Genomic DNA, 5,898 nt, shown 5'->3' with positions numbered 1-5,898 from the left:
TGTGTGTGTGTGTGTGTGTGTGTGTGTGTGTGTGTGTGTGTGTGTGTAGAGGAATGTCTGTAAGTGGCAAAATGCTGACTAGGAGTTAGAAAGAGCTTCTTGGAGGAATGAGCACTTGAGAGGAGCCTTGAGGCATGACATAACAGTGACATCATTTTAAGGACAGTAAAATGGAGCCATCACCAACATTGTGCCTTACAGAGCTCACCCCCATCCATCTCTAAGCTCATCTGATATATAAAGAAAAGAAGGAGGAGGAGGAGGAGGAGGAGGAGGAGGAGGAGGAGGAGGAGGAGGAGGAGGAGGAAAGCCTCAGACCAGTTTTACAAAGGCTGTCACCCTCACCTCCACAAGCAGGAACAGCATGTTCTAGCAAGTCCCAAGGGCTTAGGGTGGGCATCTGGATGGAGCAGACTATGGAGGAGGGCCTGAAGGGTAGGACCACGCCACTGCCATTATTCAGTGATGGACAGGCACACACAGGGGCTTTGACAGGATCAGACCAGAGCCAATGGAGCCACACATAACAGATCTGGCTGAGAGGATAGGAGTTAATAAGGCCATCACAGAGGCGAGAGACTGCTGCTGGGGAAAGTGAGAAGGTGTGTGGAAACATGCAAGCACCTGCCTATGTGTCAGGGACAGAGGACTGTGTATGTGTGAGGAAGGGGCTGTGCACGACAGTGTGAGTGTACTTGTGTGAGTCAGGAGCCCACCTGTGGAGGAAGAGGGTCTTCCTGATGGATGACAGAGGTGAGGTAGGCAGGCAAGGAGAGGGACAGGTCAAATCATTAGGTCTGCCTGAGAAGGAGTGGGTAAAAAACCATGGCTCCAAACTCTACAGGGTTGTGAGAAACCTGTAGGGCCTGCCATATTGAAGGGACTTGGCATTTGTTAAAAGGGTCAATGAGTGAAACCTAGGGCTGGCTTTGCTCTTGAATTGTGGGCAACGGGCCGTTGGGGGACGAGGCGAGGGGGTGTTCATTACAAAGTCAAACAGAACTCCTTGGTCTCATCTCTGGCCCTTTCTACCCAAACCATGGTTTTTGGCTCAGCAGAGGCATTCCCACAATCCCAACCTGTTCCCTGGAACCCAGACCTCTTCTTCCCCGCCCCCTCTCACCCCAGCCAGACATCTTTGTGGCAAAAGTTTTCCTATGTTGTTTCCAAGCTGGCTTCATGTTTCTCAGGTCAGAGTTCCTCTCCAGTGCCTTTTTAAAACAGAGAAATGCTGCTAAACCAACTCCAAGCCTCTGTCTAGGCCAGAGATGTTCAGCTTCTTGTCAAGGACAAAGATCCCAGATATGGTATTCCTGACCCCTCTAAACTGTCCAGTGGTTTTCAGAGACCCACTAAATGCTGGTCCCGGTCTCATACTCTGCAGAGGTGTCCCTTTAGGCTCCTGAAGCCTTTCAGTTCCCATGTGTGTCCTAGCAGAACAGACAGGTAACTCTTGTCCAGGAAGTCCCTCCCCCAGTTAGCCCATGAAAAGCATAGCCGTCCTTGGCCTCTCAGCCGTTGCCTTGCCAGTGGTGAAAGAGGATCTTTGTCCAGAATGGCCAGACAGCCCCTTTCCAACTCAGTTTAGCCTCCCCCCCAACCCCCACGTTACCTATAGCGACAAGAGATCTTTTTCAAGATTGTAAAATCCACACACATTCAGAGGAAAGATGTGGCTTGGAAATCATGACTAAATCCCCTACGGACAGATGCGGAAACAAATGTCTAAGACCTTGGAGGCCTCGGGTTACTTGAGAACAGACCAAGCCCTTTTTAGGTTGCACCAAGAGACCTGTGGTGTGTCCAATAGGATATTTATGGAATAAATGCATTTGTGCTTGGGAAGCAAAGCTCTTGGGCTGAGATGGGCCAGGGAGCTAGAACCTGGCTTTTTGTGGACCCCAGGCTCTGTCTCCTGTGAGCTGTGCCTTCCCAGAGTACTCTAGGAAGGGCAGATGGGCAATTTGTTAGATGGTGATCCTGCTGAGGTTGAAGAGTGTGTGCTCTAATTAATGGTGGGGATCTAGGTGGGCAGATTTCCCAAAGGTTGTTGAGGGCGGGAAATCCTTGCCACATTTTCCAACTTCACTCTCCAAGAAGACATAATAGGGCAGATGCCTCCGTCGTCCACACCTACAAGGGGACTGTCACTTTGGAAGGGACATCCCAATTTTCAAAGGATTGATAGCCACCAAGGAAAGAAGGTGAGAGGTATAGACCCAACAGTGATCCAAAGTCTTGTCTAAGACATTAGGCCTCAACCACTAGTGGTTGTGGGGCTTTGCCTCAGTTTCCCCACACATGTCCTGACCTGTTTCTTTCTGAGGCTATGAACTGTCTCCTTCCTCACTCTCCCATTCCCAGATGTTAACACACGGTAGCTGCTTAAACCCATTCAATAGCTGAACAAAATGGGTTCTCCATCAGTCCAAATGTCAAATGGCACCTGGAGGAAAACTCTTCCCTCAAGTTCCCCACATCTGAGGACAAGTCCTGAAAGTGTCCTGGCAATTCAGCTGCCCTTGGCAGTGCAGCTTACTCTCCCAGGTGCATAGAAATGACTGGATGGTGGGAAGCAGGAAAATGGGGCTGGGGGAGAGAGACCTGAGCTCCACACAGCAGCTGAGTACCCTCCCCCTCTCCTCTCTGCTCCCTGATTCTTCTTCCTGCCCTCAGTGCTCTCCGTAACAGGTTCCCTCCCCTCCCAGGACTTCCTCTGGTCAGCAAGGACCATCCAGGTCAGGGAAGGAAGAACATAGATTTAAATCCTGGTTTGTGCCCAGCCTGGAGTCTCACATTTGACACAGGGGCCCCTCTACTAAGGAGGTCTGGGAGATTTTCTTTTGCCTTATCCTGAAAGGTCCCTGGAAGATGTCAGAGATTCCCTTCTGAGCTTCTTCCTCATACTAAGTATCCAGAATAAGGCTGAACAGGAAGGAAACCGCCCTCTTCTCTGCTTAGCCTTGTCCAGCCTGGTGTGTGTGTGTGTGTGTGTGTGTGTGTGTGTGTGTGTGTGTATGAGTGTGTGTGTCTGTGTGTGCATCTGTGAGTGTGATATGGGTGCATGTGTGTGTGTGTGTGTGTGTGTTATTAAAGCGATGGTTTGTGTTACAAGTAGAGTTTGTGTGTGTACACAGGAGTGAGGGTTAAGTGTGAGCGGTATGCATGTGATATGGTTAGTGTGTGGGTGGGGCGCATGTAGTATGTGAATGCTATGTGATGTGTGCGTGGTGCAGTTGGTGTATATGTGGTGTGTAGTGTGTGATGTGTTTGATGTTTACGTGGTGTGAGGTGCGTTTTGTGTCTTTGGTATTTACGTGCTGTGGTTTCATGAGGCGTACTTGGTGTACGTGTGATATAAATACATATGATATTATGTGCGTGGATTATGGACTGTGTGGGGTGATAGGCGTGTGAGGCTATGACGATATATACTGTGTATAGTGTGTGTGCATTTGTGTTTGTGGTGCTTGTGATGATGGGGTAGGAAAAGGACCAGGCAGTTTAAAATGGGAGCCAGACATAGGGTGTCCTCCCTTAAAAAACAAGGGTAACCAGTATCTAAGCAACCATATTGGGGGGATGGGAGGCAATCGGAGGTGAGGAATGGGCAGAATAAGGAGGGAGGTTGAAGTGGAGGGGTTTCCATGGCAACCATGAGATAGGTCACGTGCAAAAGGCCAAGTTGGAAAACAGATACACACATTCATACATCTACAATATGAGAGCTGCCAGAACCCCAGAGCCAGAGGTCCTTTCATAGAGGGCTGAAATGACCACTGGTCTCTCGACAAAGGTGTAAATCCCAGTTCCAATAGGGCGGGAAGCCAGGTTAGACAAAGGGAATAAAGACAGAGGACACATCTCTGGGGCCAAGCTTCCAGCTGCCACAACCCCTTGGTCTGGAGGTTGGTGGCAGTTTGGGTGGGCCCTATTTCCCACCTGACTGCCCAGGAGCAGGCGCCCAGAAACCCAGGCGCTCAGCCAACTCTACAGGAAAGCCCTGTGCAGACACAAAGGGGAGGCTCCGCCAAGGCCAGGCCTGCTAGGGAAAGGTGGAGATGGGGTACCAGTGGTCCTGCAAAGAAAATCGGACTGGACAGACCAAGAGAAGGTCACGCTGGCAAATGAACCCCCTCACTCTAGAACCCCAATGCATTCTTCAAGGGCCCCTCTTCACTCCCGCAGCCCACGCCCACAGCTCACAGCACCACGCCAGCAAATTCCATTTTGTGTGGCTCATTCCTGGGTCCTCACATCTCCACTCCCCAGCTTCCGAGTAACAAAGGGACGCTCCCCTGTTATAGGGTCCTTTCCCCTTCTCCTGGAGCTCCTGATGCAATCTCAGAGCAGCCTTGAAAGCATTTCCCAGCCACCAGCATCGCCCACCGCCATTGCCTGCAACCCCATCCCGGGTTAGCCTCTGGATGCTCACCTCGTTGTTTACATCCCCAAAGCCATTTCCCGCCGCCCAGGCAGGGACCTGGGCACACACCCACTGAAACAAACAAGACTTGGAGGAACCTGGCGCTAGAGGGACAAGTCCCCATCCGAGCTCCCTCCATTCGGAAGAAGGCGCCAACTTTGCCCACCTCCCCTGTTACTCACCTAGGCGTTGGATCCCCTCCGAGCGGATCCCAGGAGGACAAGCAGAGTCCTAGCAGCCGGGAGTGGCGCGCTGGGGGCAGGGCGGTGGGCGCGGCTTGCGGCTTTCCCGCCTCCCGTAGGGGGCTGACGGCTGGGTTCCCGGGTCGCCCGCGCGTCCGCCGGCTTCTCCGTCTGGTCCCCTCGCGGCAGACCCCTGTGCTGTCGCCCGCGCCCTCCTCTCCGCGAGCTCTTCGCAAAGGGAAGTGAGGCTTGAAGAAGCAACAGGAGACGCGCGCGGAGGAGGCGCCCAGCGCCCGAGCGGATTTGCCAGCAGCTGTTGCTTTTTGATTTTCTTCCTTTGGCGGGGATAGGAAGCGAGCCAGATCAACACTGTGACGGGGCTAGTGTCTTTTTTGAAATAGTAAATTCAGGGGAGGAAGTCACAAAAAATAGGAAACCTGCGTTCTTTGAGTGTGATGGCAATTAGCATGAATGGGAGCCAGAGGTGGGTGGAGTTGTCGTTTTCAAATAGAGCTGGTGGGCTGTGGGGACCAAGCCCTCACCTGAAGCAGGGTTTTGCTGCCCAGAAGCCCGTTTTCAAGACACCCCAGCCCAAACCCTGACTCTGTCAGATGGCTGTAAGAGCAGCTCTCTCGAGCCTAGTCACTAGGAGTCAAAATTCGCGATGACAAATGAATTTGCAGATTTACATCCTAGCCCTGCAGTCTTCCCTGTAGCGTCACTTTGAACACTCACAAATGAGTCTTCCTTTTTCTCACCTAGGAAAGAGGAGGTGAGAATAACCCCCAGCAAGTGTTGACTGACTGACTCTGAGTAATGAGGGCAGCTCTTGAAAGAATGAACAGAGATCAGCTCCCCCATTAGGTTGGTAGCCAGGCCCCCCCCCCCCCCCCCGTTCTGAGGAAGGCTCTCATAGCCAGGGCTGAAGGGTTGAGGCCAGCAGCCATCATGGTCATCGTCATAGGTCTGAACACAAGGCTTTCCTGACAACCTCCAAACCCTGAAATGTTGGGCACTGCTAGGAAGAGCCCATCCCTGCCTCTCTGGCACCCCAGCCCCAGGCCAGTTTCTCATTTGTAACAATAAAATAAAATAATAACATAAAATGAGGGGGATCAGTGGATCTCTGAGTTTGAGGTCAGCCTGGTCTACAGAATGAGTTCCAGGACAGCCAGAGATACGTAGAAAAATCTTGTCTCTCAAAACCAAAAGGAATCAAAAAAAAAAAAAAAAAAGAGGAAAACTTGATGATTCTGTGGCCTTTTAACTTGACTGAATCACTTTAATAAA

The 5,898-nt window shown here is 51.5% G+C and overlaps 1 protein-coding gene across 3 annotated transcripts in view; it reads right to left on the bottom strand.

The window, feature by feature from the left end:
* Fxyd6 (FXYD domain containing ion transport regulator 6) overlaps positions 1–5,211 on the bottom strand; it is a 24,806-nt gene extending 19,595 nt beyond the window's left edge. The window contains exon 1 of one of the 3 annotated variants that reach the window (XM_055622301.1): positions 4,609–5,211. The gene's annotated coding sequence lies outside the window, so the exon portion shown is untranslated. The remainder of the gene's footprint in view (positions 1–4,608) is intronic. The other 2 variants (XM_055622302.1, XM_055622300.1) reach the window with 2 other exon arrangements.
* Positions 5,212–5,898: the final 687 nt, after the last annotated feature.

The sequence above is a fragment of the Psammomys obesus genome, unplaced genomic scaffold, assembly GCF_907164565.1.
Source record: "Psammomys obesus unplaced genomic scaffold, mPsaObe1.curated_primary_1811, whole genome shotgun sequence".
In the NCBI taxonomy this organism is placed as follows: Eukaryota; Metazoa; Chordata; class Mammalia; order Rodentia; family Muridae; genus Psammomys; species Psammomys obesus.
The sequence above is the reverse complement of the archived record's forward strand: the minus strand, read 5'-3'. Positions and strand labels throughout refer to the sequence as shown.